Source organism: Scyliorhinus torazame, chromosome 11 (genome assembly GCF_047496885.1).
Source record: "Scyliorhinus torazame isolate Kashiwa2021f chromosome 11, sScyTor2.1, whole genome shotgun sequence".
Classification (NCBI taxonomy): Eukaryota; Metazoa; Chordata; class Chondrichthyes; order Carcharhiniformes; family Scyliorhinidae; genus Scyliorhinus; species Scyliorhinus torazame.
In genome coordinates, this window is record NC_092717.1 from 92,713,685 (window position 1) to 92,724,992 (window position 11,308).

An 11,308-nucleotide genomic window follows, 5' to 3' on the forward strand; every position below is an offset into this window, starting at 1 on the left:
CACCCCTCGATTCTTTGCGTCCAACCCCGAATGGAAAACCTGCCCTACCCACCCCTTTCTCAGCCTAACCTGATCTGCCACCCTCAAATGCGTCTCCTGGAGCATAACCACATCTGCCTTCAGTCCCTTCAGGTGCGCGAACACACAGGCGCTCATGACCAGCCCGTTCAGGCCTCTCACATTCCAAGTTATCAGCCGGATCAGGGGACTCATCCCCCCCCCCCACCCTGCCACATGCCCGCGCCTCCCACACTCTCCATTCCCCTCAGCGGCAGACCCCGCCCCTACTCTCTCTCCGAGCTCCAGCTCCCCTTTGGCCAATGTAGCAGCAACCCAGTCCCCCCCCCCCCCCCCCCCCCCCCCCCTGCCCAGCTAGGTCCCCCCTAGCTTCGTTGCTCCCCCCATAGCACTCCCGTAAGTCAGCTGACTCCTGCTGACCCCGGCCACTTCCGCCATTCCATCGACGCCCACCGAGTCCTGGCGAGGAGGCCCAAGTGTGGTAGTCCTCCCCCCCCCCCCCCTCCTGTCCATCAGCGGACTCTCCTCGCCAACACCGCCCTTCCCCCCCGGTCCCGCCCCCTTCATTCCCTAGCGCGGGAAAAAACCCGCGCTTTCCATCAAACCAGCCCTGCCCTCTCTGGCGCAGCTCCCTTTTGCGGCCTAATCCCAGCTCCCCCACCTCGGGCCTCCCATCTCCCCTCCCCCAACGGGGCCCCGTCCTTCCAACCACCGACGCCCACACTCTCACAAAATCCCCACTTCGAACCATTTCACCCTTCCCCACCCAGCATCCAAGGAAACAATACAGAACAGAACATCCCCCAAAGCACAGTAATCACAGTAGCCCCCCGCGACCTCCCCTCACAACCGACCCTCAGTCCATGTCCAACCTTTCGGCCTGAATAAAGGTCCATGCCTCCTCCGGCATCGCAAAGCAATGGTGCCGGTCCTTAAATGTGACCCACAGTCGCGCCGCTGCAGCATCCCGAATTTCACCTCCTTCCGATGCAGAACCGCCTTAGCCCGATTGTACCCGGCCCTCTTCTTGGCCACCTCCGCGCTCCAGTCCTGGTATATACGGACATCTGCATTCTCCCACCTGCTGCTCCGCTCCTTTTTTTGCCCATCTTAGGACACACTCCCTGACCACCAAGCGGTGGAACCGCACCAATACCGCCCGCGGCGGCTCGTTAGACTTGGGCCTCCTCGCCAGGACTCGGTGGGCCCCATCCAGCTCCAGGGGCCTCGGGAAGGCACCCGCGTCCATCAACGTGTTCAGCATCGTGACCACATATGCTCCAGCATCCGACCCCTCCACTCCCTCCGGGAGACCCAGAATCCGCAGGTTCTTCCTCCTCGACCAATTCTCCATGTCTTCCAACTTCTCCTGCCATTTCTTATGCAGCGCCTCATGCGCCTCCACCGCCAGGCCCAATATCTCGTCCTCATTCTCCAAGGCCTTCTGCCGCACCTCCCGGATCGCCGCCCCTTAGGCCTTCATGGGTCTCGACCAGCTTGTCGATCAAAGCCTTCATCGGCTCCAGCAGCTCTGCTTTCAATTCCGGGAAGCAGCGCTTGAGAAACTCCTGCTGCTCTTGCGACCATTGCGGCCACGCTGCCTGGTCTCCACCCGCCGCCATTTGGCTTTCCTCCCTCGCACTTTTTGCTGCACCAGAATTACTTTTTTCACCGCTTCACTCCTGGTCCAATCCATACAGTGCCGGGGAAATCGTACTGTCACCTTCCCACACTGGGAACTGTTGAACAAATGCCGCTGGGGCCCCTAAAAAGAGCCCAAAAGTCCGTTTCTGGTGGGAGCTGCCGAACGTGCGACTTAGCTCAGCATAGCTGCAACCGGAAGTCCCCCTCTGTACACTATCTTATGGAGCTCTAATGCATGTTTCAATCTGGGGCAGAAGTTTTTGTTTCCCGCTCCACCGTAGTATCTGTAAACCCGAGGTTCACCTTCTGGGGTATAACTTACCCAGATAGTCAGATTGCTGCCTCCGCACTTTGAACTGATTTTCCTTCCCTTTAAATGGATCTATATCTTTCTTCTCTGTGTCTAAACTCCCAAAGATGATCCACTATGTGGGCAACAGTTTGAAAATAATACTTGGAATTTCAGGTGGGAACTGTTTTTTTCATGAACCATTGCTTTGGAACATATATACAAGATCTGTTCCTCTCTAGAATGATAACATTGGTACTTCTTTCAAGTAAAACAATAGAGATACAAAATTGTGTCACATGCAAAGCTACTGATTTTCAATTTTCATTGAGAAATTAATGAAATTATAAATGTGACCCTTAAACCACTTGTAAAACTCCAGGAGTCCTTTGTAACAAAGTGGAAATTGATTTAGAGTTCTTCTGAACACAGTTATGTTATATAGATACATAGAAAATAGGAGCAGGAGGAGGCCATTCGGCCCTTTGAGCCATTCATTATGATCATGGCTGATCATCCAACTCAGTCGTCTAATCCTGCTTTCCCCCGTATCCTTTGATCCCCTTCGCCCCAAGTGCTTATCTAACTGCTTCTTGCACTCAAAATGTTAACTCCGTTACTGGCTCCACAAAGCTGTTGAATTTTTCTGGCACTTTCTGTTTTTATGTCAGATCTTCAGCACCTGTAGTATTTTGCTTTCATTATTATGGAAGCAAGGGCAGCACGGTGGTGCCGTGAGTAGCACTGCTGTCTCACGGCGCCGAGGTCCCAGGTTCGATCCCAGCTCTGGGTCACTGTCTGTGTGGAGTTTGCACATTCTCCCCGTGTTTGTGAAGTGCTAACCACTGCGCAACCATGTTGCCCACAGGAACAGCAACAGGCCTTTAAGCCCCTTGAGCTGTTCCACCATTCAAAAAGATCACACGAGATCTAACTCTATAGAACTGCTTTTGCCCAATATTCCTTAATATCTTTGGTAAACAGGAATCTATCAATCTCAGCTGTATAATTAACAATTGACCCAGCATGAACTGCCATTTGGAGAAGAGAGTTCCAAACGTCCACCATCCTTTGCAAGTAGAAGTGTTTCCTCAGTGTTGGGACCTCAACTCTTTGCAATCCACATTAATGATCCAATAATGTATTAGGTTTGTTGACAATACAAAGTTAGGTGGAAATGTAAGCTGTGAGGAGGACACAAAGAGGCCACAAAAAGATAAGGGGATCTTCCATTCCTGCCAGTGTGATTCAGAAAATCACATTTCTGATGGTGGGAAAAAGTGTAGGAATTCTGTTCACCCGACTTTCAAGATGAGTTGAGCTTCCTGACGAGAAATGTCGGGAACGCTATTTGCATCCATAAGCATATCATGAATGTTCATTAAAAGGCCAATTCATCGGAATCATGTTCCCCCTCTAAAGTAATTTCCCTGCCATTGGGCAATTAGAGTGTTTGATTTTACGACTATATTAAGTGATGTTCTCTTGGCGAGCATCATCTCATCCATGGCTTTGAGGTCAGTAGATGCTGCTTTTCTCCTTCTAACCCTTCACCCTTCAAGTAGCACAGGCTGTGTCAAGGCTGGACACGGAAGGCATGTCTGGAAGCCAGACGGGAAAGGGGAGACAGAGGCATGATTAGGAAGGGGAAGGACCAAAGGGGAAGGGTGAAAGACTGCCTGGGGAGCATATTTAAGAGGCTGTCCTGGATATGAGGCCACACTGTCAGGGGGCATGTTTAAGAGATTGTCCAGGAATGAGGCCAAACTGTCTGGGGAATGTTGGAAGGCATGAACGTCATGGTCCTGGTCTTGTGCAGGGGAAGGCCCCTCTGAAGTGACGGTCTCACAGACAATTGTGCAAACGGCGTGATCTGTCATTTATTGCATTTGGTCCTGAGGTTTTGAAGCGTGGTATTGGGATGCAGAGGGCAGTCACATTCAGGAGAGGCATTTGAATCAGGTATGATGGAAATGCCAATGACATTGGGAGTAGTGGATGGTCTCATGGGGTGAGCTGGATCTCTGAAAGTAAAAGTGCAGCTGGTTTTGAGAATAGGAGGAGTCAGATTAACAAGGGACATGGGGATGCCAACATTAAGGAGAACAGAGGGAGAACAATAATGTCAATGTAAATAATATTGGGGTCAAGAGAACAGGAGAGGCTGGATAGTCACAGGAAGTGGAATTAGGAGATGGTGAATGTGGAGGACGATGGGGGTAATTTGGTGGGTGACAAGGGGAGGTTGGAATGTGCTGGAACCAATTACAAATAGAAAAAACTATCTTCCACTTTTTACATTTATGATGCAATTTGAAAAGCAATCAGGGGAGGGCTCTCAAAGTGTGCGGGAGGAGTTTATGACTCCTGTTTTAAGCCATGTGAATGAGCTTATCAACTGCTCAAGCCATGGAGAACCAGGCTGAGCTGAGTACTGCTCCTGAGGTTCAAATGCTCATTGAAAGAGCAATGTTCCATGGGGTGCATTGTGGGAATCCATTAAGGTTGCAGTTGGAGTTGAGTTAGTGGTGATTGGCCATCTTTCCTCACAGAGACATGAAAGAAGGGACGGAGGTGAATTGATTCAAGGGGCATAGATGCTGGGCAGCAGCTGGTGCACACTCCAAACTTTATTAATCCCAGCTAAATGGTCATGGCTGACATTGCATAATGCATAAACTCTTTCCATTCCACAAAGGCTATGTCGAAACTCATGGAGACAATTCTTGCACATGGATGTAATCATTCTCCCTGCTCAAGGTGCAAAGACTGGATGCCCATTCATCTATGAAAGACCTGTGGTCCTCCAGAATATTCTTCACCTGGAAGGGATGGACATGAGATGCCATGTCTAGACGGGAGACAGGCCAAAGACACTTACCTGTGGCTTGGAGATGGTGGGAACCCTGGTAAGGGAAAGTTAATGAAGTTATCAAATCTATCCGCTCAGAGATACAAAGAGACACCAGGAATTCAGTCTGCAGATAACCCTACCTTACTTATTGCTCTCATCCAAATGAGGAGAGTAGGGACCGTCTTCGATTGGCGAAGGTCCAGGAAGAGCACTAGCCTGAGCAACAAGCGTTCCCAAGCAGTCCAAGATGCTCCCGAAGAGGGGCAAATGCAATGAAGACCAATAGTCCAACCAAGAGTAAGTCGAAGGCACTGCTCAAGTATGGAAATGAGCGAAAGACTATGCCACAGGCACCTTCACGTGTCCAGGAATGTGGCAGATCACATTTGCCAGATTCTACTGTGGCACACAAGGACTTGGAAGACATCCCATGCCAATGTCATTGAAGGTCACTGCTGCACTGAACATTTGCCAATTAATCTTTCCAGGGGTCCACCTTCTGGCATCTCCCAATCAGTGAAACACAAATTATATCCAGTTCAGCATGGATACTGAAAGCCAGGCTGCCAGAGCGATGGGATTTGTCGCGATATCTGGTTTCCGGCAAGTACAGGGCACCATCAACTGCACACATTTGGCCTTGAGAGCTCCCTGGCAGCAGCCTGTGAGATTCATCAGTCATAAATGATTTCACTCTCTGAATGCCTTCCTAATTTGCGATCATGGAAGGCAAATCCTGCATGTTTGCTTTAGATAGCCAGGGAACTCTCATAGCTCTCACATCTTTGCCCAGTTGCAGGTGCCAGATATTTGAGGGACCGTGCTGCTTACAGCTCCTCAAGGACAAGGGATATCCCCAGATGACATGGTTTATGAAGCCAGCTCACTGTCCATATAGTGCTGCTGAATAGAGACACAATGTTGGACATGCCGCCATCAGGTCCTTGATAGAGCAGACAATAAGACACCTGAAGAAACATTTCCAATGTTTGGACCACTCATGCAGGTGTCACCAATACTCACCACAGCAAATGTCCAGGGACATCATTGTCTTCTGTGCCCTGCACAACACAGTCTGCCAGGGAGGAATGTCTTGCCTGAGGGAAACATGGAGGAGCAAGAAGTCTCCTCTGCTGAGGAGGCCGTTAAGAGGGCAGGAGTCACATGAAGAGGCCATAGCAGGGGTGCACCATGGCACATGGGTCTGTGTGAATCTGATTGCTACCAGATTCCAGGAGGAGTAATGTGCCGACGACACATTACCACAATTGCTTGTTCTTCTTACCTGAAGGCTCCAGCACCATTTTGCTCAGAGATTATTTCTCCCCAAAATTCAATGTTTTCTTAGAGATGAAGGAAATGTTAGTACTCACTATCTACTTTGATGTTGGGTTGATTATTGGAATGTGCTAAACCACGGTTAAAAGTATAGCCCTAGCAATACATTTTTGCTGTAGAAACTGAACAGCACTCCATTCTTCCACAACCTGAGGTAACTTTAAATGGAATAGCTACATAGTCATTTTACCCAAGCTCTCACCAAGTCCGTATACATGGCAGTTCATAAGTGGTTGGAACTCATACTTAGCCAAGAATGCACTCTTGTCCCTAAAGGGGAACGTACAGATATAAAACTCTTTCAGACATAACCAGATGGATGACTCTCCAGTGAGCAGCAGAATGAGAGCACCATATGTGTCCTCGCCATTGCTCCTTAATACAGATTGATGAGACATCATCTTGCTACTGTCCCCACCCTGATCGCCATGTGCACATCATAAAACTGGAAGCCTTGACATCTTCATCATGTAGCTAAGTTTTAAGGTTTATTTGCAGAATCCTCAATGTGAGTGTCTTACCTGGATTATGGTGTGCTGAGGAGAAGTCATTTGGGACCCTGCAATTGTCAGAAGCCTTAAGAATCTCTGTCCTAGATGACCTTTGCATTTGGGCGATACTTTGAGCACTTACTTTCGACAAACCAGCCAAGGTCACATTGTTTCCTGTCATAAAGAGTTGGCAATGTATCACACTGAGTGCATCACAGTCCTCGAGATGGTGCAGCACTCAAGGTCATTCGTCTTCATGTCCTAAATCTCTAAAAACCCTGACATGCAATGATTTCCATTCAAATTGAGTGCTATCCTTTATCCAAGGACTACTGACAGCCTTGCTAAGGAGGTGTGCAGGTCCACAAAAACTCGATATGAGCTGCGGAAACGGCTTCATCAAGATGAACATACATCTCTTAAATCATACATTCCAACCCCTCTTGCAGTCAAGGCAAAGGTGCTCATTGTATCCTTATTTGCCTGGTTTAGTTGCTGGTCGCTGAAAATGACAATTCACCAAGGAAAGACATTCAGCATTGAATGTGCCCAGCACATCTTCCTTCAGACAGTTATGATAACCCATGGGTTGCATTTGCAAGTGTGAGGTTATCCATTTTGGACCAAAAAAGGACAGAGTAGAGTACTTTCTAAATGGAAAGAAGTTAAGTACAGTGGATGTCCAAAGAGATTTTGGGGTTCAGGTGCATAGATCCTTAAAATGCCACAAACAAATGCAGAAAATAATCAAAAAGGCTATCAGAATGCTGGCATTTATATCTAGAGGGTTGGAGTAAAATGAAGTTCTGCTGCAGCTGTACAAAACCCTGGTTAGATCGGACTTGGAGTATTGTGAGCAGTTCTGGGCACCACCACCACACCTCAGGAAGGATATTTTGGCCTTGGAGGGAGTGCAACTTAGGTTTACAAAAATGACACCTGGGCTACAGGAATACGAGGAGAGGTTACACAGATTAATCCTGTTTTTGCGAGAATATAGAAGATTAAGGGGTGATCTGATCGAAGTATTCAAGATATTAACAGGGAAAGACAGGATAGATAAAGATAAATTATTTCCACTGGTTTGATATTCTAAAACTAGTCTAAAAATTAGGGCTAGACCGTTCAAGAGAGATGTTAGGAAGCACTTCTTTAGGCAAAGGGTGGTAGAGGTTTTGAACTCTCTCCCACAAACAGCAGTTGTAGTTGTTAAATTTAAATCTGAAACAGATAGATTTTTGTAAAGCAAAGATATTAAGGGAAATGGGCCCAAGGCAGGCATATGGAGTTAGGCTACACATCAGTCTTGATCTCATTAAATGGCGGGACAGACTCAAGGGGCTGAATGGCGCACTCCTATTCCTATGTTCCTATATTCCTGTGCTATGATTACAGTGTCAAATGATAGTTTCTAACATCTGAAAATACATTTACAATGAATTTTGGGACACAAGAGTCTGATTCAAGTGGCCATAAGTAATCATGCCATTCACAAACAACTGACATCAGTGCAACAGCAGAAGTAAATGCAATAATCTCGATGAGCATTTCTCCCAGGCCATAGCAGATTTACATAGTGAAAATTGGCTAACAGGAGTATTGACCAGGCAGCAGACTGACAAATGGTGGCCACTGTCTGATGTTGCACATGTGGGATTATAGACTACTCATTCTTGTGACAATGTGGGAGAACTGCAACAATGGAAATTCCTGATCAAAATCAATTGGGCGTCAACATTTTGGAATCTTAACTGACAACAACATTTTGAAGGAGCAAATAGAAAAATGGAATCCATGAGACTCGTAAATTGTTAAATTAAATATATATTGACAATTGTGATGACTATATAGAATGAGAGTACACCCATGCTACTAATATGCATTCAATACTTTTTAATTTTTTGAACTCACCTGCTATATTTCGGTGCGTCTCTGACATCCACAGCTGAGGTGGAGGTAACCTGCTGACACTTATGTCCTAATGACTGAGATTACTTTGGCAAACGTCCGCTGGTGGCTAGAGACCTAGAGACGCCAGCTAAGGGTGAAGGTGGACCCTCCTCAGCCTGACCTGCTTGAGTTGATGAGGTTACTGGGATAGGAGCGGTGGAACACCCTCGCAGTGTTCTGGGTGGGTTCCTCTAGGGTGCGTAGCTGGTGCTCTACCTTCCTGTGGGTGCCTAATGGCACCGCCCTGACTCCTTGAAGGGGAGGGGCATCTAAGGGAAGTCGAAGTGCCCCATCCCACTCTCATGTAGCCATTGCTACAATGCACCTATGGCTAGAATGATTGAGTTCAGGTTAAAGCGCACATCCGGCAGAACATGGGTGTTCTGCTGGACTGAATTTTCATCTGGCAGAACTTGGGCGTTCTGCTGGACCTGGATCTCCATCTGGCAGAACATGGGCGTTCTGCTGGACCTGGACCTCCAAGGTGACCGCCACCCTTTCCATGGAGACTTTGCTGCGCTCACATGCCAGAGTGATGACAGCAGACAAACATGGATGAGCTCCCACAGCCTTCAGTGTAGATAGCCTCTGGCAATTAGGCTTAATGTTCCCTACATCTTCAAGATGTCTCTTAAGGCTGAATCCAGAGGCTCATCATCTGATTCAGAGTCAGTAGGGCCTGCTCTCCAGCAGTCCTCTGAGTGTCAGAGACCTCGGATATCACTGCAGATCCAGGTACTTTTAAAAACAGCTTAGAGTCTCTGCCTGCACCACCAACTTGGGCAGCGAATTCCAGATTCCCACTACCCTCTGCATAAAAAAGTTTTCCTCATGTCCCCTCTACATCTTCTGCCACTTATCTTGACTCTGTGTCCCCTAGTTCTCCACCAGGGGAAACAATTTTATCCTGTCCACCCTATCTCTTTCCTCATGATTTTCTACTGCTCAATTAAGTCACCCCTCAGCCTTCTTTGTCCCAAGGAAAATAACCCCAACCTATCCAATCTCTCCTCGTAGCTACACTTTTCTAACCCCGGCAACATTCTTATAAACCTCCTTTGCACCCTCTCCAGAGCATGACTGTAACATTACTTTCTGCAGTCTCTCCTTTCTTCCCTATGTACGGTGTGCGTTGTCTGCACAGCATGCACGAAACAATACTTTTCACTGTATACTAATACACGTGACAATATTAAATCAAATCACATCGAATCAGCAATAACATCCTCCCTGTAATGTGCCAACCAGAACTGCACACAATATTCCAGTTGTGGCCTCACCAGTGTTTTGTACAATTCTAACATTATATCCTTACTTTTATGTTCTATATCTCTGCCAATAAAGGACAGCATTCCATATGCTTTCTTAACAACCTTATCTACCTGTACTGCTACCTTTAGGGACCTGTGTACCTGTACGCCAAGATTTCTCAATTCATCTACCCCTCTTAGTATATTCCCATGTATTGTGCACTCACTACAACTGTTTGACCTCCCTAAATGCATGACCGCACACTTCTCTGTGTTAAATTCCATCTGCCACTTTATTTCCCATTCCACCAATCTATAGCATTTTGAAGGTTATAGCTATTGTTGCTCTTTTTAACCTTAGTCTATTTGCTCTGTTTACGTCATTGCTCTTTTTAACCTTAGTCTATTTGCTCTGTTTACGTCACCTTTGCTCATGAGTCGCCAGGTATCTTTATGATACCGCCACGTGGTTCAAGTTCAGGTTATGATTAATAACACAGCACACTGCTTAGTAAGGATTAAAACAACGGTCATTTATTATATACAACAAGCAATATTAATACCCTAATACTACTTTCTATATAATAAACCTATCACTACTGGCCAATACTTAACTTAGGAAGAGCCCACCAGGTCAGGGAAACGAATGGCTTGTCCAATCAAATCTGGCCCGCGGGATTCAAAAGGCTGCTACAGGTCGGTGGCTAGGTGTCTCTACCGGATAGCGATCGTTGGATTCAAACTTACAGTTGCCGGTTTCTGGTCTTGCGAAGGTCTCGAGCAGGCGAAGATGAGAGAGCGATCTGAACTTGGAGCTTCACTTTTATAGGGCCCAGGGGCTTCCCGCCTCCCGGGGCGGCCCTTGACCCTGAGTCCCAAGTGATTGGATTCTGTCCCCAATCTCTGGGGTCGATGTGTCCAATGGTGAGGCGATTCCTCGATCGGGGGGTGGTCGCTCACCTGTCTTTGTTTCGGCCACTGCAGGCGCCGACAGGTCTGGCCCGGTATTCAATTGCTAATATGTTGCAATTGTTCCCGGGGATAGCCGATTTAACTGTGGATGTCTGAATAGATTGGCTGCAAACAGTCCTGAATGCAACTGCAAATACCTGGGTTGATGGGCTGTTGATAGCCCTGAGTATCGATCTGGGCTACCTTCCCAGAGCCGAATATGCAAAACTATCTGCAGCTGCCTGCTTGTGTCTTCTTGGCTGCTTTTCCCAGCAGTCTTTCAGGTTAGCCGTTTTAAACTGGGTTTTGGCCAGATTAATCAGAACGCAGCCATTTTACATGGCTACAGCCCCGCCTTGTGATCCTAACGCGAAGCGTGAAGGATCACATAAATTTTGTCCTCTTCGTTTCCCGACTGGGGGGCACCTCCCACATGGCCACTATTCTGACCCTAGCTATGCACAAAAATTTACCTAAACAATTCTTGAGGGTGCTATGTCAGGCAGGGGCATGTATCTATAAA